This window comes from Sinohyriopsis cumingii, chromosome 14 (assembly GCF_028554795.1).
Source record: "Sinohyriopsis cumingii isolate HCF-2022 chromosome 14, ASM2855479v2, whole genome shotgun sequence".
Classification (NCBI taxonomy): domain Eukaryota; kingdom Metazoa; phylum Mollusca; class Bivalvia; order Unionida; family Unionidae; genus Sinohyriopsis; species Sinohyriopsis cumingii.
The window spans coordinates 29,876,428-29,903,867 of NC_142974.1; the positions used below are offsets into that span (position 1 = coordinate 29,876,428).

At 36.9% G+C, this 27,440-nt stretch overlaps 1 long non-coding RNA gene across 1 annotated transcript in view; it reads right to left on the minus strand.

Moving 5' to 3' along the window:
- LOC149783501 (uncharacterized) overlaps positions 1-25,935 on the minus strand; it is a 128,649-nt gene extending 102,714 nt beyond the window's left edge. The window contains exon 1 of the long non-coding RNA XR_016413612.1: positions 25,566-25,935. This is a non-coding gene — a long non-coding RNA (uncharacterized LOC149783501). The remainder of the gene's footprint in view (positions 1-25,565) is intronic.
- Positions 25,936-27,440: the final 1,505 nt, after the last annotated feature.

Here is a 27,440-nt window from a genome sequence, read left to right on the forward strand (position 1 = left end):
ATACAACCGAGGCCGCTAGATTTCAAGTTAGTCCAATTTTTGTGCCTTTTAACCTTTCTTTTATTCCACCTCCTTTTTTTTAATTCAAAAGACATAATTAACGTGATAATATAAAGGAGGCCCGCTTTTAATTCAGTTCAAAAATACAACAAGTACTTCCGCAAATCAGTTATCAAAACACAGACAGTACTTAATTAGGTTCTCAGAGAAACGCTCGTGGACATAGCTGTTATAGTAGACTGACGCATTTTGCGTTTAATTACAAGAGGACACATTGCACTTATGATGATTACACTTAAAAGAAGCTAAAAGATGGAACTAGAACACAAATTTCAGTTGATACAAAATTATTTAATTTGTATTTATTTATTAAAGTGCTGCCTCCACTCGGCGTAAGTGACATTTTCAATAATCGAAATTTCCTTACATATCATTAATTGAGGTACTAGGAATGTCATTTGGAAAGAAAATGTAAAATATTGTATAAGTTATTTTTTTAATTTGATATTTCATAGTATTGATTAAAATTTCCAGTTCCTACCTACCGTTTTCAACGATAAAACAAGCGATTTAAAAATCACACTTAATTTCATCTGCAAAAATAACTAGATCTACAAAGCTGCCCAATTAAACTTACTCCTTATTTAATCCTTTGAAAAAAATGATGACAATTCTATCAATATAAAAAAATTTATTAAACACCTGACTCTTCCACTCGACAAATAGCTTTCATAAGGCCTTTCGAAAGACTCTTGATAACTTTGACATGGCTTCAACCGAACAATACAATCTGTAAAAATAATGCACATCCTTGTTAAAATTGTCACTATGGACTATAAGTATCAATCATTAGTAGAAACTATCATCACAAAAAGGCATTATGTTCCTTGAAGGGATTGATTTTCTTCTGGCTGAATAAAATCTCCATGAATTAAAGAAAATACTACTTCTTCCTTTCAAGTGCTTAGACTTGAAACCATTTCTGATATTCTTTAGTGATAATAACATTTTCAAATTAGATGCTGTGGACAACATAATGGATGTCAGCCTGGCACAGTTTTCATTTAGGATCAACAAGACATCACAAGAAGTCATCTGGTGGAAACCCTTTGTTCATATGACTTCAACTTCTGTAGGAGTAATAATATCAAAATTTTCAAAACTGATGCCATGGTACCCATACTGGACATGAGATACACACCATTTCTATTTAGTACCGTCTATACCTCAAAATGACTATTTTGCTGAAAGCACAATGATTATATGACCAGCTGCCCAGGAAAAGTAGTGATAAGATTTTCAAGATGGTCATTGTGGCAGCATGTTTAGTAAGAGCCAACCAGACCCTACAAGAAGTCTTTCAATGTAACCACATTCTGATACGCCAATTTATTCAGGAGAAACAGCAATAACTGGATTCTCAAGATGTCCAATAATGCAGGCATACTGAATGCCTGAATTGCACCATTTTCCTTTATAACCAACCAAACATCAGAAGTCTAGCAAAAGCGCCATATTCATATCACAAAAAATTCTGGAGGAGTAACAAGATTTAGATGATAGCCACTGTGGCAGCCATACTAGACATCAGAATGGCAGGTGTAAATAGTACCAACTGTACAACCCCAAGTCGATAGATCTCAAGGTGTAGGGAACATTGTATTCAGAAATAAACAAAATTAGCCATGACTGGTGCATTATGTAAGAGTTGTAGTTTCTGTCAGGCTTTCAAAAAGTAAAGTCTCTCTGCAACATGTGAGATTACGTTAATTAATATCTAGATCATATTTTGTACTTTTATGATTTTTTTTTAAATGCATCTATTGTAACTGGATAACTCTTACCCCTGCATAGTTCCAGCAGAGTTATCTCTCTTAAGTGCAATGGTGTACCTGGTTCTGTCCTTTAATATTGACAACCTAACATTGTTCTCTGTGATGGTGTGTGGCAAAAATGCGGAGGTGGGATAGCAAGTATATTTATTTCACCAAACATTAGTACCAGCACCATTTCATAAAGAACCAGCTAGACATTAAACTAGGTATTCTGGTGCAAACCCTATCAAAATGACTTTCCCTCAGAAGGAGTAGCGGTAAGATTTTGAAGAAGCCAACTATAGCAGCCATACTGAACCTAAGATTAGCACCATTTTCATTTACACCCAACTAGACATCATAAGAAATCTTTTAATGAAGTCACATGCTGATATGATCATTCATTCAAGAGGAACAGTGAACAAAATTTTCAAGATGGTCATTGTGGCAGTCACAATGGACATCAGATTGGCACCATTTTAAATTACTTCCAATCTGAGATCATAATAAGTATTTTAGTGAATACCCCATGCTAATATGACCATCAGTTTAGGAAGAGTAGATAACAAGATTTTGTCAGGCCAGTGCTGGATATCAGAGTGGCACCGTTTTTGTTTAGGAACTACTAGTCCATGGGATGAATGTGTGCAAAGTTTCAAGGCTGTCCAAGTAGACTAGGAGGAGTAGTGGTGTCAAACTTATGCCAGCGGATTTAGAGATGGGTAATGTACAACAAAACATACCATAAACTCTTTTGGTCTATGACCAATAGAGGTAAAATCCATTTTTTTATTTTGGTATATAGACCCAGGACATAAAAAAGAAAGGTAGAAAACTTAATCACACCAAGTGCTTTACCTCAGCGTTAAAGTCTACAATATGTTTTATAAATAATGCTATTAGTGGATTTGAAATACATTTTTATATATTTTATTGTCAAATGAGCACTTTAAAGTTTGTGTTCATTATACAGACCTGAATTAGCAGTTAAAATTGCACATCAAAATCACAGCAGACTGACAGTAAGCAAGATTATTTTGGGGTATTTTATTATAAGAAGATTTGCAACTCTGACATTCTATTAAACTGGCACAATTAGTTATACTGGAAACATATAATTTACAATGGGTCTATTATGTTATTGTTTTAGGGATTAACACCATTTCTCAGTGGCAGATTGGCTATACACGACAGCCAGTATCACTGGTGGAGGAAGAACCAGGGAAAATCCCATAAGAACCAATGACCCACATGAAGCCAGACCTGCCAACTATGATGAGTCCATCTTAGTATGGCAGTCGATTTTTTCCATTAAGTTTGTCCAGCTTTCAGTAAGGTGCAAAAAAAATTACAAGCTGCTATTGTAAAGCTGGGAAACATAATTAAAAGTTTGGTATTCTAAACATGAAGCAAAGATAAACATCGCATTCAAATGAAAAGTTTGTATTGTATGAGTAGACTTTATTTACCACTAGTATAGTTGCACAAACTCTAGTTCTAAACACTATGCAGCTCATGGGCTTGTTGCTATCTCTCAACATGATGTAATTCTTGGAAATTCCTTTTCCATTTCACATGACGACAGCAATCATATCACTCATCACAAGTCATACTCAAAATCTGGCACGTGATGTCCAATGAATGTAATTGTGTCCCTTCCAGCTTTTATTCACAAGAATTTGAATATTCTTTTTTATTCTTCTGTGTTGATTATTAACACTTTTCAAGAGGCTTATTTTCCCTTTCGTCTTGAACATGAATTGCTTGCTGGACGCCATTTTTAAAAAAAATATGTAATCAACAGTTTGATCATGCAGACACTTCACATGAACAAATTGCAGTTTAAAGCATCTGAGGTGCTTCTGTAAAGTTAGTCTGGTTCCCTGACTATTTCACTAATTCTAATATGAAACCCTGATCCAAATCTAACAATGATGAACAAATTTTCCAGATTTGTGGGCAATGATCATTTCCCCGTAGTTTTGTTTTTATGCCATAAGTCCGTATTTAAAGGGTAATTTTCGTAAGACTTACGACAAAATCATAAGGGTTGGCAAGTCTGTGAAGCTACTGGCAGCTTTCTCAAATATCTACATTGGTCAAACTTAAGACTCGAACTCAGAGGTGATGGCAGTGATCGGTAAAGGTGAGTGTTGGGGTTCTCAGGTCTATAAGCCTTAAAATATAGCTGCTAATAATGGTTCTGTTAAATCAAATATTCAAAAGGCTCTAAGACACCAGATATTAGATATCTACCTTCATCTCTTTCATATCCTGACTCCACGTATACCGTACACCCACTCAAGTTATACTCTTGTGATAGCTGAAAAGAAAATAATGTACAATCTATCTTTGTCATTACAAGGCTCTAAGGTATGACCCAAGATTACAATGTTATTTTTAATCCATGAACATAGAATGTCTCTTAAAAAATGGCTTAAAAGAAGAAAATATATTTGACTCTATGCAAAAGTACAATGTTACTAATTACACTAATTTAAAACTATGCAGCAAAATACACATAATTCCCAGGACAAACTATTTAAATTAAGAAGAAATGAGAATACTTACGCAGCAGGGAGGGCGAATCCTACAAAATTTAGAAGGTTCCAAATGTCAAAATAAACGTTCCCCAAAAAAAGGGTTTCAACCGGAAATAACGTCGACTATGTTTCAAGAGGAACCCTAGGAGATGGGAGGTCCTCCTGAGTTAGTCCAAATATGGTTTCTGGTTGAAAAACCTATTAATGGCGCTTCGATTTACCAAATGAACCAATCTGTTGTTGTCACCCTCCCTGCTGGAATGAATTAAAAATTTATGTTATTGATAATGGCAACTATTGGAGAAGCATATACCACTAGATTAGCTCGAGAACGACTAGAAGCAATAAAAAAAATTTCTTCCTGTGAGAGATTCTGTAAGACAAAAATTACAAGCTCGGCAAGAAGCACAAGTTGAATATGCTACAGGTGCGGAACAATTATTTAGACCCATTACAACAGCTACTGAAAAAGCCGCTGCGGTCACTGAAAGAGCTTTATTGGGGGATCCTAAGGATGATATTAAGGAGGAAGAGAAGAAAGGGTATTCTTCCAATATTAAAACAGACCGCTGAGCAGACTGAAAAAATAGCGAGAACTAAAAAGACAAAAAAGATTTTACGAGATCTTCCAACTGATATAACTGCAGCTCAACCTCGACTTAGTGAAGAAATACTTGAAGGTATCAGCAAAATTTGTACTGAAGTCGCTGGCGTAAAAGAAAAACTCGCGCCTAAACCCAAACCAGCAAAGGAAAAAGTTGAGCTGCGTGCAAAATTTACCGGGAATTTTGTTGAAGATTTTAAAAAAACACAAGAAAAAGAATTACCCTCTGCAATGTTACTGCATTTAGATAATAAAGGCCGGATTTTAAAACCACAATATGCCACCATAAAAGATGACAAATTTGTAAAATGGTTGTATCACGTGTATTACGACAAGCCACAAGTCAAGAGTGATGAGTATAATAAATTGATAAGGAACATGAAAGAACTTGCTGATTCTGCATCACGACCGCCACCACCTCCCTATTCACTATCTGAGCAAACAGAACCCGAATATCACCCCAGGGGGATACTAATAGAACCTAGACAAATGTTTACTTCAGATACAATCGCTACTTTTACGAACCAGGAAGAAGTAATCGATATTACATGTGATTATAAATCTAGAGAAGTTTATTTAAAACCTCAATATGTTAAAGATGTAACGCCTCACAATCAGCCTCTTGCAGTATATTTTGCCGCTGAAAATTCGCGTATTGATCGAAATGATCCGGATTATATAAAATTTAAACAAGATGTTAAAGCATTTAAACAGTCTCAAAAAAAAACACCCGGTGCTACTGGCAGTGGTCTGGGAAGTGGTTTTATTGACTGTCCTAACAATATCATCAATGATACGCAACGGTTAGAAGTTCTCATAGGAGGAAAGCGAGCTGGAAACAACTCACCAGAAATAATTAATTAAGCAGCTGATATATGTCGATGATTATTTCAAGGTGGTATCATGGATATCGATATCTACCAAGAGTTTATTAATGAGCTCGTTGATGACTATCATTGTGACTAGTTGTTAGATAAATAAACAATTTTATAAAATGATCATACACGATTCTCATCGTAGGTCAGTTATGGTCAGGGTGGTAAATTCACGATTGCCAGTATACAAGATGACTTACAGAGATGGATTTGTTGATGTTGTTCAGGGTTTATTCGCGAGGATAGCTCCTAAAGCAATACCGATCGTAAAACAATTATCAATGAAAGCTATTGACGTTGTTCGTGATAAAGGTACTGGTGCTGTTGGTAGCGCTGCTAGTAAAGCGCTCTTGGCAATCAAGGACAGACTAGCACGATTAATACACAGGCCAAAAGCGGTCCAGCCACCACCGGTGAAATTACCAAGCACCAAAGTGATGCCTGCAAATGTCAGTAAAGTAATAAATCTAGCCACAAGTCAAAAACTAGCAGAGTTGATAAATCAAGGGGCTGAACAAATATCAGGAAGTGGTCTTCGTTTGAGACGATAACAAATTATAATAAAATGTTTAAACGTCAATCTGACCCAGCGTTCGACATGGATGCACCAGTACTCAAGGATGAATCCGTGCATTATTATCAGTATTATTCTTATGAAGCAATATCGCCAAATCAACGGGGACGAATCGAATTGCGAGTTCAGGATACAAGTAGGTATTTCTTGCCTGCTGAAGTGTTTATTGAAGTCACAGCTGAACTTGTAACAAATGTTGTCCTTAATACCGAATACGGAAGGGATGTCATCGTTGGATTTGTTAATAATGGCATCATGGAGTTATTTAAAAATGCTGCTTATATGACTGATGGAAGAGAAATTGAGACAATCCAGGATAATGTTGAACTTGCTACAACGATTATAGGCCTAGCAAGATATTCAGATGATTATACTAAATCAGCTGGCCCAACTATGATGTTCAATAAGGATATTTCTGACCATCCTGATATCAATCAATTTCGTGGGATACCGGTGCCATAGAATACCGCAGTTGATCCACAACCTGCTGGAGGGGTAACTAGACCAGCTGCTAATTTTTTGATGCCTTATGATTCCAACCCTAATTACAATTTAGGATTTGCTACGCATAAATTAATGTTAAAAGATATTCACAGAAGATTTCTGTGCACAATTCCACTATCCCACATCTTTGGATTTTGCAGAAATGTCAGAAAGGTTATTTTTGGAGCCAAACACAGAGTTGTTCTTCATCGAAAAATCGAAAAGAAAATGATAATGATGCTATCTGGCGGCCAGGCACCATTGCTGAGGGTAAAGTAATATTATTTAAGCTCGCGTTATGGATGCCGGTAATGTCACCATCAATCACTGAGGAACAGCGTCTACTTTCTTTTATGGATCAAGGTGGTAAATCAATATTGTCATGGTTAACGGTGACTACCATCAGTAATCAGAATCCTGTCAATGGTTTATTCACTTGGCATATATCATCACAGCAAGGTGTTTCTGCACCAAGACAAGTTTTTGTTGCTTTTCAACTGGCTAACCGATTAGACAATCAAGAAAGAAGTCCAATGATATTTTACCAGCTTGGTGTCACTGAAGTATCCTTAAGAATAAACGGGCATCAAGAACCATCCGAGGATATAACGCTGAATTTTGAAAATAATTGGGTAGCACGTGCATATCATCGCTTGATGACATTTATGGGAAGTGATCAAAACATAGACACTGGTTTGCAAATATTACAACTAGATTTTAGAACACTGTACCCGATTTATTACTTTTTGCTGGAACATCTTGATTTACTTAAGCAATCTGTCATTGATGTACACTTCAGAGCTATGGTAAATTCAGCTGATAATTACAGAGCAATTGCTGTTATACTCAACGACAAATCAATGATACTTGAAGGTGTTGGTTGCCGAATGAGAGTTATTGATGCACCAGTAGAAAATATGTAACATTGTTTTACAATATGTAGACAATTAGATCAATCGCGTTTATTATAAAATGTCATACAGTCACGTTACTGTTACTTTGACTTCTGGTCAGATAAAGAAATTACAATCAAAGAACGCGAGTATATGTGGGGCAATGATAATACAAAAAAACGATCAAATTGTTAATGGTGGTCCAAACAAGTTATTGCTGACTAAAACCCAACTAAAACATTTCAATAAAGCGAAGCAATCAAAAACCGGAGTTCATCTTGATTTCGCTCCAAAAGCTATCAAGGATATGGTTAAAACCAGTGGAATATTTCTACTTATCACAGCAATACCAGCGCTGATAGCTGCTGCTGCCCCAGCTGTCGCAAAAAGCAGCCGCGTTAGGAGCTGTTGGAACAGCTGCTGGAATGGCATTAAAGAAAGCAACTGGAAAAGGATACAAAAAAAAGGACGAGGTCTAAGACTTCCAGGAACTCCGCCTTCATGGTACCCAAAATGGTTTTAACACAATACGAAGTATTGCACGCACCGATGTCAAATTTTGATTTGCTCGATGTTGCTAAACAGCTTAAAATAAAAAATTTCAGAGGTGTTTTTATGCGACATCAATTACCACAACAACCGAATAATCCAGAAACTGGAATTATTAATCTCGATAACAGCGATGGTCCAGGAACTCACTGGGTTGCTTACGCGATACATCCACGTGGAATTATCTATTTCAATTCGTATGGGTTAGCACCACCAGTTGAATTCCTCAAATACACACGAAGTATTCCCATTCCAGCCTGGTATTCAATGCTACCAACACAAACACTAACCGATCCACTAATATGTGGTCGTGAAGTAATTAATGTGCTTGACGCGATATCAAAATCAACCAAACCGCCTCACAAAGTCGTGCACGAGTATACTGTGGGTCGATTCAACATTTTAAACAATCCTTAAAGAATAATGGTAGATATTTACGAAGATCTATCATCGAAGCAGAGATAAAAAAACGCGGTGATGTAGATTTATCAAAATATGCAACCAAAGATGTAATCGACAATCTTTTATTGTTGTGCGGGATAGACCCAGATGAGGTTGTTATTTTTCAGGACCGACATGGCAAGCTAAAAACCAGCATTATCAAATGGAATGACATAGTTTGCAGGGTTCTTGGAGCTACCCCGGATAACGTTCCTGTGTTTACTGACAGCGGAAAAATCAGAGACTCAAGGATATCGTTTACAACCATCAGAGATCAAATCACAGCAAGTGTGACTAATCGCTTAAAAAATACCAGTGACACAATGACAGGTGAACTCAACATGAACGAAAACAAAATACTGGTGTTAGTGGACCCAACATCCAACAAAGATGCTGCAAATAAATAATATGTCGACAATGTAGACAAAAAATTATCCACGCTGCGGGCCGAGTATGACGTTCACGTAAATGCGTTTTCAAATCTTCATAGAAACTTTAGAAAAATTAATTGAACCACACAAGAATTCTTTGGTGATCCGCTCACCGCTGACATGAAACTTGCTGATATCAAAACCAACACTGACACGATCAAACAAACACAACAAGATATTGTAAGTGGGATTCCTGAAATTGTTAACAAAACCAGTTTGATTAAAATCCCACCTGGAGTTACCCCTGGCCATTTTACCAACATAGTATACATGGTATCATCTGGATTCGCAACATGGTCTAAACAAAATAAAACTATCAAATATACCGCAACAGTTACTGGTGTGTATAGACTTTCTGTGTTCAGTGCTGCAAAATTTGAGATTTTCACAACATATCTTTGGAAGCATTCCGCCGACAAGTTTTCCGGGGTTGTAACTTTCATATTAAACAAGGGAACCAAAGAGGAATTTATAATGGAAGCAGCTGATAAGACGTTAAACGCAACATCTTACTGGTGGTGTTTGGAATTCGTAGCCGAAACACCTCAATTGGTTATTGCATAAGATAATAAATGACCCCGTTAACAGAGTTAAGGACAATAGCATCAACAACAACATTTGATGCGCAACAATATAGATATGATCAAGTGTGCGAATGGCAATCAGAGTGAAAAACCCTCATCGACAAATACAGCCTGAAGGTAAAAAAAATATAAACGACGACCAGTCATCCTGGATGCGTTAGTATACTCAGTATCCGCGTTAGTTGCATCCATTGGAGTAGTATTATCAGTGCTAACACCAGTAACAATCGCAGTAACGATATGCGTCTCTTCATCAACTGCCTTCGCAGTTTTTTTTTAATATAATCGCAAAAAAAATATCCTCATGCACGAGCACAAAATTGCACGATTATGTCATACAACTAAACACAGCAACAGCCGCATACTCAAAATTATCGTCGCTGATATCATCAAGCATCGACGATACAATATCAGATTCCGAATTCGCGTTAATGGTTAAGATATATGAAGACTGCACATGCCATTTAAAAACAACAAAGATAGATAATGACAGAATTACTTCAACAGATAGTCGAAAATACAAACCCCAAAAGGATTTTGATGATAACGGTAAGTTTGACTAACCCTGAATTTAGTATTAATTTTCCAACTGCAATTCCCGTAAAAGAAATCACACTAGCACAATTACGAGTATACCACAGTTGGCCCAATATCAGATCAAAATCATTCGGTGGATTACCCACGAATAATTCATTTGTGTTTGCAAATAAAAACTGACCTGATGGTACACCTGACTGGAACGTCAATGGGATACCAACCGGGTCTTATCAAATCGAAGAAATCGATGAGGAATTACAGCGTCGAATAAAAAATATCACAGGAAAAGAATCCAAGATAAAAATAACCGTTCATGAGCCAACACTGTCTTCTGCAATTGAGATAAGCACTCCAGACTACGCTGTGGATATATATCAGAGTTCGATCTGAACAGTGTTAGGATGGCCTGAAATTCCACCTGAAGCACCACCGATACCACCAGAACCGAAAAAGTCTGATTATGTCACGGACAATAAGTCATACAACGATAATGTCTTCACCATAATCCTTTCTCGTGTGCGAGATCTAACGAATCCAAGTGAATACCGTAATGGGTTTTGGTGTTTTGAAAACAATGGGGTTTGGACTTCACTGGATCAAGCTGATGTTTTGGGATATTTCGATACCCTTAATAAAGGATATAAGGACATGTTAAATGAATTACGGCAGAGTTTTCAAGAACATATTTTTGATTTATCGTTAAAATCCTCAGTTATCAAGAGCATAGAAATATTAAACCAAATTGCACATGGCATGGAATTGTTTAACCTACGATTTATTCAAAGTGTATTAAATGCCAAAGATGGTTCTGTCAGAGTAGGATTTGCAAATAGGTACAAAATACATGTAGATGATATTTCAACATTTAAATTTCCAGGGTATATTCCACCAAACGAACTCAAAAAATCAGTCAATGATATCACTGATGAGTTTTTTCCTGATATACTCGCACAGTACAAAAAAACACTGCCACCAGCAACTATTCTCCGGCACAACAATGACTCAGAAGGGACAGGTCGACATGTATCCCCGGAAATCAAAAATATAACCCCTGTGGTCGCGGTCAGACTTGTGTGTGATGCAATCGATGGCAGCTACAGCACGGACACGACAGTATCAAATCAAGCCCAGCAAGGATTTGTTCTTTATTCATTCACCCCGAAAGAACCACCTGGATATCTGATTGTGCAGAAGCCGATCAATCAGGTTTATTTGCAGTGTTATAATCCACTGTTATCAAGAATAAATTTCAAACTAACAGACCAATCTGGTCACCTTCTGGATTTAAGACATGAAACACTACATATTAATCTACTTGTAAGATCTTAAAGATCTCATCCTAAAGATTTCTATCGTAAAAATCTCATTCAAAAAGAATAATTCTCCTGACAGTCAACGTTGATATTTTTTTACTGTCACTCAGAATAAGAAATTTACTTTTCCTGGCAGACCCTGATTTCTAATTAATCAAACGAGTATTATATATGTACCAGCATGTGAAGGTTTTTATTCACAACAAGCAAGCACTTGAAAACTACATCAAAGAGGTGTTTATGCAGTCCCCGGTCAGCACAATTGATTTAGTTATTGATGTATTCCGTAATGAAGACTTTTTATTAACGCAGGGACAGTTAGATGAACTGCGGCAAAAACGTATTTGTATGATCACATGTGACAGAGACCAGATTTTAAATTACGTGCATTCCTGCATTAAATTTGATCGGCTTAAGGAAATATTATTTAACTCATCAGATGCAGGTCAGATTGATACAAGTGAAAATAACTCATCAGATTGATGCTGGTCAGATTAATACAAATGAAAATAACTCATCAGATTGATGTAGGTCAGATTGATGTAGGTAAAAAAAATCTGTATCAGATTGATGCAGGTAAAAAATATTTTTTTTTTACTGTCAGTGCAACAAGACTGACATTCTACTTTCAATTTCATTTCCATGTACTTGACTTCATTTCCCAGTAATCACCCTGATTTCATCATGGGGGTTTAACTCTCAATCTGATATAATTTTTTTCAACTGTCTTGCACGAGTATGAATTACCTTCCTCGCTTCGTATTCTTCGGATAATGCTGACCTAATTTTTTCACTTGCACGGCAGAGAGGAACAAATTCATCCAGTTGCTGTTCTTCTATTGTAGCTAGTGATTTATATAACTCTGTCTGGATTTTCTTTATAAATTTATACTGAGCAGGCAAAATATACCGACCTTCCAATTTAGCCTCATATAGTGTTTCAAAATCAGACATGTTTTTTTACGATTTAATTTATCAGCTATATTAATTCCGTTTTCTTCTAATTTTTTAATAGCAACAATTACATCATTGATATTTTCATAATTCATTATTTATATAATTATATATTTAAAAGAAAAAAAATCTGTACACCATTTATGTGAACTTCTAAGTTGTCTAACATCCTAGCAAGTCCAGAAATGGTGTGTTTTTGTTTACACTATTTACCGTGCCCTCTCCAAATTGTCTTATAACATTTAGGCAGGTTTGACGATAGTGTAAGGACAGTACAGACATATATACACTATTTACCGTGCCCCCTCCAAATTGTCTGATAACATTTTGACAGGTTTGACGGGTAGTGTAAGGACAGTACAGACACATATATACATTATTTACTGTGCCCCATCCAAACTGTCTTATAACATTTTGGCAGGTTTGACGGGTAGTGTAAGGACAGCACAGACATATACGGGGTTATATTCTATGCTCAACAGGTTTGCACATCTCCCCCAAACTCAATCCCGCGAGGTGCAAAATGTCACCGGGCGTGGTGATAACGCGGGAGGTGTGCAACTTTTGTTTTTTTTACAAATTTACCAGTCTCTCCTCGTGCAGAATTCTCGCTCGGCATGACAGTTCTCAGATTGGATAATTTATTATTAAGCTTATTTTTATCTATATGATCGATCACCATCTTCGATCACCCCATGAAATACCTCAAACACGAAACGATGACAGAGATAAATTTTATTCCCAGCTCTGAACTTTAGATAACCAGCATTATTAACATTACCAACTGATTTTTTCAACCTGCAATGCCTAATTGTGCCATCACGTGACGCTTCGTAATTCTTGATGATAGGGTGTCGGACAAATTCCTGAATCATTTTATATAATAATGTCATTTGTCTAATTTATATTCGTCTGAGAACTTAGTTATATAATCGCGCTCACATTTTAACGCATCATTATTTTGTTTGTTATAATATATTTTAAGTTCATGGTATCTTTTCCCCCTGCAACTTGCACATCACTGTGTTTTACCCGACTCCAATACCACATTGCAGACATGGTATAGGTCCTAAACCCCCTTTCCGAATGCTTTGTAAATGTTCTCCGCAGAATTCAGAGCGCTGACAGGGATTGATAAACCATACTATGCTCGAGAGTATCCTGTCACTTATGGAATTTATCCGATTAAAAAAACCAACATTAATGATCTTGCCCCAATGAAATTTTCAAAACTGAATTGTGTAGCTGAACGAGTAACAGAACATTTTACAAATGCGATGCACGGAAACGGTCTAACGGCGTTACGACATGAAAAAATAAACAAATGGGCTGAATCAGTTAAGGACACAGGAGCTACAATAAACGATATTGTCGAGTTAGAAAAAGCATTAAGATTCCCCATAACTGTAGGAACGATAAGAGGGGAAGTATTATACAAATCAAAATATAATCGGAACGGAGCTCCAATAAATATCATGGATCATAACGCTCACGCTTGGACCAGTTCAGTCACAATATTTCCACAAAATCAAACTGTAAGATTTTACCCGTCTTCGTAAAATTCCGAAGGAAGGAACTCTGAGAGAGTCATGTTTGATTTAATTAAACAGATAGGTGAAAACGATCCTGTGTCAGTGTGGTTATTTTCAAGTTCAGATAATGAAATATATGATCAGTTTTGTACGCATTAACGGTGAAATATACTGTAAAGAATCTATAAATGAAGCATGAGAAAACTTGCTCAGAGATATTCAAAAGATACTGACCGATTACTAACTGTTTCACTGTTCCATCAGTTGTAGCCCATGCTGCCAGAGAAAAAAACTCCTGGAAGCCAACCCGAAGTGAGTTTATTGAAGATATACAATTAAGTTGTTGCGAATACGGACACGGCAGATTGTGGAATACCAAGTATAATTACAAGGAAATGATATCAGTTGATATAGCTGCGTGTTATCTAGGAAGCTTTCTCGGGATGGGAGAGTGTTCTGGATACTTGATTTGGACACCCCACAAACTCGACGACTCGAGTGGCTATTAATGGACCATTACCCGATTTTGACCTAACAGGATTCGCTTGTGTAGTGTCATTCGAAATGGCTATGGGTCTTCATGTTATTTGTTATGTTTGGTTTGGTCGGCATTTTAGTGAAAAGCGCTGGGCACCAACAGTGTTGTTACGATATATGCTTGATTGTAAAATACTGATATCGTTGATGGTCAGTAAGGCAATTATATCATATCGGGCACAGACTGAAGTTTGGTTACCAACACCTGAACTGGTTGATTGCAAAAGTGATGATTACGATACATTAATCGCCAACCTCGAAGAGAAAAGAAACGCGAAAGATCTCAGTAGAAGAATAATTGGTAAATTTACTTAGGGTGGTGCACATGATCATAAACGACATTATGCAAGACTGATTATGGATCCCGCCGAGTATAAATTTGTGGTCGCTGATACAACTGTGAGAGGTATATTTGTAAGACGAGAAAAAGCTTATTTATCTGATGGAACTTGGCTGGGTACGATTGTAAGTTATACTGATGGCGAGTCACCTCAGTATACTCATTTAAGATCTTCAATGCTAGCTTAAGTTTCTATAAATTTGCTATCGATGGTAAATAGATTCCCTGACACTGCAGTTAGAGTTGCAACGGACTCATTTTTTATCAACAAGAAATACCTGAATTCGGTAACTCGTTTTACAACTGATGATGAATCATGGGGTTCGTGGAGAATGAAAGAAGAAATGGTATATGATTATTGTGAGTCTGCAGACGTTGAGATTAAAGATAGATATTATAAATCAGAATTATCAGAAATGTCGAGTGCGCCATCTGTGTACGATCCAGTGTCCAGACACAAGACTGTTTATCTCAATGGGCCAGGAGGGTCTGGTAAGACGACTCGAGCGATTGAATTATTTCGGAATTCAGATATGATTGTGTTAACACCTACACACAGACTCTCGCGAGAGATGAAACAACGTGGGGTTAACTCATGCACTTATCACAGCTTTTTCAGATACAAGGGTGACGCATGGACTCCTGATCGAATGGGAGAGAAATATATTCCAAGGATTATAATTTGGGACGAAATATGTATGGTACCGTTAGAAACATTAAAAATATTTCTCGATTAACAAAAAATACAGCTGTGATAATGTGTGGTGATCACGGTCAACCACCACCTTTTGTTGGACCATCTCCACATTTGTGGCTTAAGATTCTGTTAATTATTACGAGGAGATAACTGATGATTATAGACCGCTTGATGCAGAATTAAACGAGTTTAAGAAATTAATCAGACTACAACCGAATAAAATTCAATGTGAAATAAAGCGCAAGGTGATTTCAGAAGCTTCAATGAGCGACTTTTGGAAAACAGAGACCAAACGATTTGATAGTGGCAAGTAGAAAGATTGTCAGAGACATACTTCAACAACAGTTATTTCAATTACACAAGAAAAAACTTCCAACACTGCCAGTGCCATTGTGTTATAGACCAGCTGATACGCGGTTACAGAATATCGACGATGATATACCAGGACAGTCAGGGAAACAAAATCTCATATTAAATTATGTTGTTGCAGTTGATGTCAATGTTGTTGAAGATGCACTGCATGCTGATAAATCCCCGTGGATGCTAGGATACGCAATGATGATACATTCATCTCAAGGACTGACTATCTCTGATACAGTTGTTTGGATTATTGATGATCGTATCGAGTGGTCAAACTTAGTTTACTTAGCTGTGTCCAGAGTCAGAAGAATATCTCAACTGCAAAGGATTGTCTTGGAGGAGTCAATGGCTGATTAAATTAATAATGAAAACAACAGTGATATAATAAGAAAAAAATTAACTGGTTACAAACAGAGCGACAAAAAAAATATTCGAGAATTTGACCTTGATGTTGAATTTATCATGACACTGAAGCAACAGCAGAATAATCACTGTGCAAGCTGTAATTGTGTAATGTTGTGGCAGTATTCGAGTAATAATTCAAGACAATTCACCATTGATAGAAAAGATAATCGTCTTGGTCATACACGCGAGAATGTGATGCTGACCTGTCTTCAGTGCAACTGGCGTAGGGGTGCTAGTTAAGTGATCTGGGCGGTAATTGTGTGTCCTTGGAAATTACTTGTAATTGTTCACGTGTGAATCCACGTTGAGGAGCAGTTGAATCCAGCCTGTAGATTGCTGGTCTACCAGTAGATCTAGTTATGTTAGATATCTTGTGTGTGGTAATACTCCAAATAGGATCAGTCGCTCTTTTTTTACCACCTTCAAGTTCACCTGGTTCATATAAATATCTCACAGTGACATCACCCAGTATCGGCTGTGTTGAAAAATCATGTCGTTGTGGTATATGTTTTTTGGTAATTGTGTTAATAGGTTTCATGTTGGTTGTTCGAGTAATTTCATGATTTAATGCAGCTATCACACCTGGTAATCTTGCAAACCATTAGCGTGATCTCTTGTCCTGAATGAATTCCTTCGTATATTGATATCCAAATAACCGCTCAGCAAGAGTTCGATTAAATCGCTCAACAATTTCCTGATCACGATTAATTTCAGTATGTCCTCGTCTGATGGTAACATTATGTTGTTTCATCAGTGATGATACTGCACCCTGAAATTCTTTTCCAGGATCAACCTGCAATAGAAGTGACCATTGTAGAGGTCCTCATTGATAAATTCGTTCAAAAGCAGAAGCAACCTCAGATGCTGTTTTAGTCGTTAATGGTTCTGCATCTTTGTATCTGCTTGCAACATCAACTACAGTTAATGCGTATTTATGTCATTTGACGTCTTCGGATTTTAATAGTATCATGTGGCAGAAATAATATATCAGCCTGATGAACATTAGAAATAATAACATCAAAATGTGCAAAGTGAATTTGTTTAGGCGGTGATTGGTAAATTTGCCATATTGCCTGTTTGGATAACCAATTTTTAGCAGTATCGTGCGTAACTTTTGCTGCTTCAGAGAGTTTACTAATTGCTGCGCTACCCCTCCAATATCCTTTTGGGGAATAATAAATCAACTCCATTTATAATTAATTACCAGCACCTAACGCTAATTTACCTTTCACTGCGGATTTTATTAACCAACTAGCCAATCTTTCCTTGAGAGATTTATCAGTGATGGAATTTAGCACGTGAATTAATGTCACATCCGCGAGATGCCCATCTTGTAGACTTTTACTTTTATAAGCTACATCATGAGCATGACACGCTTTATCAATAACTTGTATCGGATACTCACCTGGTTTTGGTTGATCTTGGTCATCAAGTCTGGTTCCAGGACCGCAGTAATTATATCCTGGAAGATGTTTTTCTCCTGGGTATTTAGCCCACGGAGTTCCACGTAGTTTTGTTAATTTTGCTGTGATGTCACCCCCGTGTTGCTTTTTTTTTTTTTTACTTGACTTTGGCTTTGGCTTTGATTTTGGTTTTGACTTTGGTTTTGGTCTTTGCTTTGACTTTGGCTTTGGTTTTACACCTGACTTGCCAGTGGAAATAAATTTAAATTTCTTTGTACCGCATCGTTCACACTTGCCCGTAACCGCAGATCTATTATTTTTTGTTATAATGGTTGTTAGATCACTTGTTGGTGTGCGCACTGCATTTCACACAATATAAATCCATATTTATTTTATATTATTCTAATGGAGATCACAGATTTTTCTGCTACAAAACGACGAGAACCAGTTAAGCATCACGCAGCGCTACCAAATTCTATTCAAATGATTATCATTGGTCCATCTGGGAGTGGTAAGACACAGTTGTTACTTAATTTAATAATGAAGTGGATGAAATGGGATAAGTTGTATTTGGTAGCTCCATCTGTAGACGATCAACGATGCTATGAAGTGTTAAAAGATTTTAATGAAAGCGCAAAATCGTTAAGCGGAGACGATGTTGTTGAATTTATAACTGACATCAATGAAGCGCCAAGTATTGATGATATTGATGGGTCAATTAACAATTTAGTTGTTTACGATGACGTAATGTTGGATAAACAATCAAATCCTGCCAGGATATTTTCCAGAGGTAGACACAAAAACGCAGATGTAATTTATGTAACCCAGCGGTATACACAAATTCCTAAAGTGATCAGGGATAACTGTAATATTCTTATTGTCTTTAACGGAGTTGATACTCACACGTTACGAAATATTCATCAGACCTGGTGCAGCGGTGATATGGACATAAAAAAATTAAAAAATTTCTTTAGTCGTGCTAAAATAACCCCACATGGATTATAACAATAAACTTACACGATCCTAGAACACGGTATCGACTTGGTCTTGATAAAAAATTTTAATTCATAGCAGCAGGGAGGGCAACGTCAACAAATTGGTTCATTTGGTAAATCGAAGCGCCATTAATGGGTTTTTCAACCAGAAACCATATTTGGACTAACTCAGGAGGACCTCCCAAGGAGGTTTATCTGCAAGGGTTCCTCTTGAAACGTAGTCGACGTTATTTCCAGTTGAAACCCTTTTTATTGGAGGGTTTATTTTGACATTTGGAACGATTCGCCCTCCCCTGCTGCTACTTTCAACATTTAAAAATGGCTGACACTAACTAATTATACATTCTATTTCAATTTGGCACATTTAAACATAACTGCTTAATTAATGGATCGATCAGTTAAGCGATCTAATAATTTATTATATATTCCATACTCATGAAGTTTGTATAGCTTAATTCCACTATGCTATTGATACAGGAGTATTACCACCATAATGACTGCATCAATGTCTTCTAAAAACAAAAACACCAAAAAAGTAACATAAATCAGTAAGCATGCAAGAGCAACAAACAAAAGCATTGCATAAATCAACTGCATGACTTTTTTTCTCACCTGCACAAGTAGAGATATGCAGATGTCATGTTTCTGACATTGTTGGCAATGGAGAGGGTGTCAGTAATGATCAAGCTTTCCATTCAATTTCTTTAAAGTCATAGCGGTTATATGACAAGCATCTGGATGCAAAGGAGACAATGTTGCACAGAAAATATGTTTTCTGTAGTATGCTATTTATATGAAATACAATTTAAATATTTAAATCATTAATATATTAATATATTTCAATTTGTGTTTATGCTATTTTCACTTGGTTTACACTATTACTAATTCCATGATAGAGAAAAAAAATTTTACTGTTTGAGAAATGGGTATCAAGTAAATATGCAGATGCTGGTTTTGATCAGAGGCTTTGTTCTTTTTCCAGGTCATTGCAAAACTTTGATAAGAATTCTAATAATCTGTTTTACAATAAACGCTGGTCTTAGGGCTTCCAGACAACTTGTTCAATATTGAGGTCATACAAAAATACTTCCTGGTGTGTGGTTATAATTATTTATAACAAATCTGGCAGATTTTTTGAAGTTCATCCTAAAATACTGAGGGAGTGGCAGTCCCAAACACAACAATGTAGGCCAAACACCAAGGAATTGTATTGGAGGATAGAATAACATGGGGGGGGGGGGGAAATAGTTTCACCAACTGGCCCATGTTAGATGTATTATCACTTTACTTCTTCAGATATTATTATTTAACAGTTAAAGATCTGCATATATTTGCAACCTGGATATTTGGGGCTTTTGTGTTGTTCTTGAAATTTGCACGAGGCATGTATATTTCATACTGGATGAAGACAGTGAAACACCAATACGGGTAGGGCTGGCATTCGCACATGAGCATCAATGTGTCAAAAATTACCGTTGGACATGAAACATGCATGTGTGAGTTGAGGCTGGGGTGCATAAACATTTTTTTGTTACAAGTTTTCATTGAAATGTTCGGCTGAATGAATGATATTCTTAAGTTTTGATTTATGATTGGTATAAAAACAAATATAATCCTTTCTGGCTTCACTGGTGCACTCTGTCTTTTTTTTTATTAATTCTTACACAAAGTTTGTTGATTTGGTATCACACTGTTACAAACCATTCACTGCATTGTGAGGTGACATATGTGGAAGTTTTTACAAAGTACACAATTACCACTGAAACGTGGAATTTTGATAATGACCTGAAAGATTGCAATCATAAGTATGATCAACAGAAGTGAGTGCGCAAGTACCAGGAATCCTAGAAAAATGAATATTAAAGCATAGCTGCCAACCTTCCAGGCTCACAATTAGTGAAAATAGGGATAAAAAGTCGTGAATTTGGACATGAATTCGTGAAAAATACCATGACAATAACTCCATCCACTCTGACCACTCCGACCGTCAATACTACACTATATCAAGTTCGCAAAATAAATATAAAACACTACACATATGAAGAAATATTTATTTATCAAGACATTGTACTGTGGCAGACTTGAACTTCCTCAACTGCTTGATCGTAAATTTGTTTTCTAAACAGTTCCGACTTATTGCCTGCAGGTTGATCTTGGGGACTAAAATTGCTGACAAATTTTCTGCAGCTAAGGAGGCCCTAAAGTCTGTCTTAATTTTCCTCACTAAAGAAAATATTCTTACGCTGTCACTGTTGCTGTGAGTAATGCACAGGAACTGCAGCATTTTCGGTTCTTCCACAGGAAAATAAAACGATTTTCGAGTCCGGGAACATTTGTCAGAACAAATGTTTAGCATGGTCTCCAGCTGATAAAGGTAAATTGCGTTCGACAAGAAAACTCACAAATAATGCTTAAGCGTTGGTAGCCTGCAGGTCTGCCGCAAATGGTTTAAAATATTCCAGAGATCTTAATTTTCCCAACTTCTACGTGTTTTTTTGCAACCGACATTCTTCCTCACATCGTCTCTGCGATGACACACTGAGCGCAAAAAGCATGAATGAATATCAATGTTTAATGGCAGAATGCACGGCCAATTTTTGATATATTCCAAATTAAACTTCACTTCTTGAGTTATACATTTCTTTTTCCTTGGTGGTGAAGACATTTTCAAAATCTTACATGCGAGGCTGAACGGTAACTCAAATCAGTGTTTTAATGCATGCGCGGAGCAAATTTCCGGTTAGGCCCCAGTTTCTCTCAAAAGCATTTGTAAAACTACTCTTATACATATAGATTAAAAGAGGCTAAAATGCTTGCTACCGGGCCAACTGTACAAATCGGCTGTAGATCTACTAATATCGTGACCAGCAGTACCGGACCGTTTCGGCAACTGCGAATATCACGACTAGCGCTTAACGGGAAATCGGTTATTTTATTAAAGATTTAAAATAATTGAGGATTGGAAAATTCGTGAATTTTTGGCTTACGGCGTGAATCCGTGAATCGCTGAAAAAGTCGTGAAATTCACACCAAATTCGTGAGGGTTGGCAGCTATGTTAAAGGCTTAAATATGATGCAGAAAAGATTCTGATGTGCACTTTCTACAATGTGTATTAAGCAAAATATTAAAAATCATGAATCAGTTATATTTAAGTGGTCTATTTTTACCTGTTATCTCCATGAAAAACCAAATAAAAAAACTTCTTTACAATAAGATTCTTCTATGTTCTGTCCCTCCAATATTATGTGCATCAGTCTGTTTGCAATATGTCAGCTTTCAAGTAATTTGTCAAGGGTATATGTTGTTTCGACAGATAAAGCCCCAGACTCAATCAGCTGACTGCAAAGAAGTCAGAAGGAAAAACCTTACTAACATGATCAAGTTGGGGGAAAGTGTCATTATGGTACTTTTGTGTTCATTTTCTGCAAAGCTGCACAGGGTACATTTGGTCCAAGACCATCCTCTTCAAACATGACCATTCTCTTCTACGTGATTTTGCATCTTCTATTTTTTGGTATAGTCCCATCTGCAACTTTCTTATCATCTCCATTGAATTTTTACAAGAAGATTCAAGTCACAATTTCCAAATGATTCTTTTTCTTCCTCTGGGAGAAGTCAATGCATTCACCTGGGCTTTGAAGGCAAATGCTACTTTCATGGAATTCTACTGGAATCTCTATTCACATCTGCTGCAAGTATTTCAGTAAATTTAGCTTTTAATTTGGTATTTTCCTCTTAAGTAGCCATTTCTGTACATGAAATCACTACTTGTTTTTCACTGGCTTCCCTTGTAGTTCTGTCTGGTAGTGTGACCACATTTGACTTTGTAGCCTCAAGAACACTTTCCAAAGCTGCAGGTACAACAGATATATCCAAGTTCTGCTTTTCATATACAAGGTTCAACTGAGCAAATACTGGTACAAGCATCTATTAGCATATGCATGGTGAAAACGACTTGAAGATAAATTAGTATTTTCTAAATTTTGTCGCTTCTCATTTGTTTTCCATAATAAGTAATTTGCCATAATGCCTCATATAAAGCAAACCTTATGAACCTCATGGACTTCCTTTGCTTAACCTCTTCGCATTAGAAGAGTCTCTGAACTGTCATTAACATTTCTTGTTTTGTCTGTGGAAACTTTTGAAATAATAGAATATATCAGTTAATGTCTCCTGGAAAGTATTTCCTATGCATGATACAAACAGGGAATACACATGTAATTGCAAAAGGATTCATTTCTTTGATTTCAGTTAAGAGTCCAATGTTTCCCTTTACCCTTGTTTATACATGTACATCGAAAACCCATCCTTTTTTAATCTGACCCAAAGTTCTGACATGAAATGTTTGTTTCTGTTCAGTCTGACACACAGTTCTGATATCAAAAGAAATTCTGAGACTCAACTGTGTACCCCAAGGGGAATGAAAGACTTCCTTTTTCCTACAAACCATAGCACAAACTCCATCACTTACAGTTAAATAAACATTTTTAGCTTTCAGTCCCGTAGATTCCATGTAGGCTTTCAATTTATCTATTATAGCTTGTGTACTGTGCATCAACTTGAAAACTAGAAGATTTCCCATGAAAAATGTTTTCTAAACAAATGTTTCTTCATCTATCTAAAAATAGGAGTCCTAGTTTTAAAACCTCTGTCAATAGCAAACAAATAAAAAACAAAAGAAATTATTTTTAACCTATATTATTGGGTTTATTTATCATTTTCTTTTTACCAGGGTCTATTTTAATCTGTCCACATTACAGGTGTATATCTTTATGAAAATCGTCATCAGCAAAAAAATATACTACACCACTCCCTCGATAACTCGCGCATATCGGGGTCCAGAAACATCGACCGCACTATAAGCGAGGGGCGAGTTATCGAGGGACCTATAAAATAAACCCAAAACCAATAAAGTGATTGACGACATAACGGAAAAATAAGGGGGAGTAGGCAGATTATACCGTTGAATACTCACTTTATAATCGTTCTGAGATTAACTGTTAATAAATATCTCTTCATAACGGTGTACTTTATTATTTTCTCGTAGGACAACATTAAAAATTTCTGGATAAATTACAGTATATTGAGGCGATCATCGAAAACATTATTCCATGTGGTTTCCGTTCGCTGAACATGTGTACCACTTCACACATTGTGTACTACGTCACTAATTTTTATGTTGAATTGTATACATTCTAGTTTTATTGTTTGAGCCAAATTAGAAGTTTTTTATACACAAAAGATCGACTCTTTTCGAGAAACAGTGTCGATCGAACGAACGATAGATAGATTTGAATGCGATAGAAATAAAATGGAAAACAAAAAAAAAAAAAAAAACAAGAGTTAATCAGTACTAACATATTTAATTGGTCTACAAATTTAAAACAACGTAAATTAGAACAAGTTAATACTTGCCGTTTGTGCCACGCTTGACAAATATCAATTCACTTTTTGAAAAAATCAGTTAATTTTTTTTGTGTGTGTTACTCCTTGGTTTCTCTGCCGCCGAGCAAAACCCCTCAGATTTCTCAACTGCATGAGCTTTACGTAGTCAACATTTTGGGTTTCCAGCCACCTTATGGCAATATCAAAATATTTGCTTCCTGTGCAGAGGGGTGGGGGTGCAACATCTGTGTCTGCATCACTTTCAACACTTGTGTTACTCCAGTTAGAATCGTCTTCTGCTGCAAATTTGTTCGCTATAGAAATAATTATAGTTTCATCTGACATGTATTCGGCTGTAGGGCAATCATTGTCAGCACAAATCCACTCCTCCATCAAGAGAAACGCCCATCTCAGGACCATGAGTCTGTACTAATTTCTCCCAAACAGCCTCGGCATTAATGACATCAGTTTCACTGAAACATTCGAAGTCACTATCATCATCTTTGTCTCTGTTACTGTTTTGCTTTACATCAAAGGCAGCTCCAAGATCCTTAATCCAGCACCCGAGGTCTCTTGTAATCGATTTTTTTTTTAATGCAACAAACACTTCCCCAAGTTGTTGATCAAAACAAAGCCGGCATGTACATGTAATTAGGTTCTCACAGAAGTAGTCACGGGTTTCGATGTGACGGTCGATTGACTCTTTTCATGTTTTCAATGAACAGACTATGTTGTGATCATAATGTTTACACTGAAACGGAATTTAAGGATTAGAACGTGACTTTCACACAGGAAGTCGTTTAATTGGTGTTTATTTCATTCTCTGTTGCCACCTGTTAACATTTACCAGAAGTTTTCATTGATCGCTATTTCACCAGACTGTTTATTTACAGTATAATGACAACTATTTATCCTAAAAACTTACATGATATATGATATCTTTAAACAGAGGTCTCGCTAGGATTTTAAAACTGGGTCTTTCTGCCTCTGAATTCAATCACTAAATATCAGTGTATTTTCTCACTCGGCCGCAAATTTGCAAATTTCAAAATATGGATTATATTTTTACGGGCATTAATCACCATTTTCGATGATAAAACGAGCAATGTATCAAGGTTTAATTTATCAATTCTTATCGTAATTTTTTTCATGTTCAGCATATTTTAAAGATATTTTAAATACATTTTCTCTGGAAAAAATCGGAAGCCAAGACGGACACTGCATTATAAGCGGGATCGTGAGTTATCCGGGCGCAAGTTATCGAGGGAGCGGTGTATTACACATGGAAAAACCCATACATTGGTTTAAAGATAACACTGGTCAACAGTGAAATCATTACTGACTTGAAAAGGCCCTAATCTGTAGTATTTTGGTGTGCCGAACACGAATATAACCGTGAAAAATTTGTATTGGCTCTCGTTTTGAAGATATTCATATACCTCATTTTCTATGTTTCACTGTGTAAATTTCTCCAGTAGGACTGCAGCAACATCCGGAATAATGATGTAACATTGCATAATACCATCATGCTCACATCATCCACAGTTGATTGCATCATTTTCTGATGCAATGCAATACTAATGCCATGCGGCTGCTGAAGTAAGTTGACGTCAGCAGTGTACTATACATGTGTAGGCCTATTATACTAATGCCAGGCGGCTGCTGAAGCTGACGTAAGCAGTGTACTATATAAAGCCCAATCAGATAGGTTCAGCATTTAAAATATTTTAGACGTTGTGCGAGACAGTTCAAGCTACTGTTACATAAAACTTATTATTTTATCCATTTACGTACAATAAAGAACAGTAATGCCTCGAAAGTGTGTTAATACCGCGGACAATTTTTGCTATATTTGTGGGGAAGTGACATTTGCCAACCAGAAGAAAAGTATCAATTCTCAAGTGAAGAAGGCATATCATCTTTACTTCGGATGCAAGGTTGGTGACCAAGACAAGCCTTGGGCTCCGCATATATGCTGTGCTACATGTACAACACAGCTTTCACAGTGGTTGAATTGCAAAAGGTCATCAATGCCGTTTGCAGTCCCAATGGTGTGGAGAGAGCCAAGCAACCACCTAAATGACTGTTACTTCTGCTTGGTTCCTCCTCTTTCCGGCGGAATAACGAAGCGAAAGAAGTCGAGAATAGTCTACCCAAACATTCCGTCTGCATTGAGACCAGTTCCACATGGTGAGGGACTTCCTATTCCACAACCTCCAGCAGAATATTCTCTTGATTCATCTGACGAAGACAAAGGTGAGTCGACCTGTTCTTCTCCTGGTCCATCAGCATGCAGTGATCCAGATTTTCACTGTGGTGCATCATCAACCCCACACAGAATAACACAGGAAGAACTAAATGACCTGATTCGTGATTTGGACTTATCAAAGAACAAGGCAGAATTGCTAGGATCAAGACTCCAACAATGGAATCTTCTAGAAGAAGATGTCACAATTACTGCATATCGAAAGCGCCACCAGCAATTGGAGCCTTTCTTCAGAAAGGAAAGTAATCTGATATTCTGTTCCGATATTGAGGGCCTCATGAATGCTTTAAAAATCACTCATGACCCACAAGAATGGAGACTATTTGTGGACTCTTCGAAACTGAGTCTCAAGGCTGTGCTTTTGCACAATGGAAACATTCTTCCATCTATTCCAGTAGCGTATGCTGTCCACATGAAAGAGACATACGATAACTTAAGGCAGCTACTGAATTCCATTGAGTATAACAAGTACAGCTGGCACCTCTGTGGTGATTTGAAGGTAGTTGCCCTTTTAATGGGACTGCAGCAAGGATATACAAAATACATGTGTTTCTTATGCGAGTGGGATAGCCGAGCAAGGGAAATGCACTACATGAGGAAGGAATGGACTCACAGGCAGAATGTAGCCATTGGAGAGAAGAATATCCAACACCCAGCTCTGGTTGAGGCTCAGAAAATCTTGCTACCACCCCTTCACATCAAACTAGGTTTGATGAAGAACTTCGTGAAAGCCATTGACCGGACTTTGCCAGCATTCCGATACCTGCATGAAAAATTCCCTCGACTCAGCGAAGCAAAGATTAAAGAGGGAGTTTTTGTGGGTCCTCAGATTCGAGAGCTTTTCAAAGATGACCGGTTCAACAACTTGCTGGAAGGTGACGCGAAACAAGCATGGAATGCTTTTCGCCTAGTTTCTACAAACTT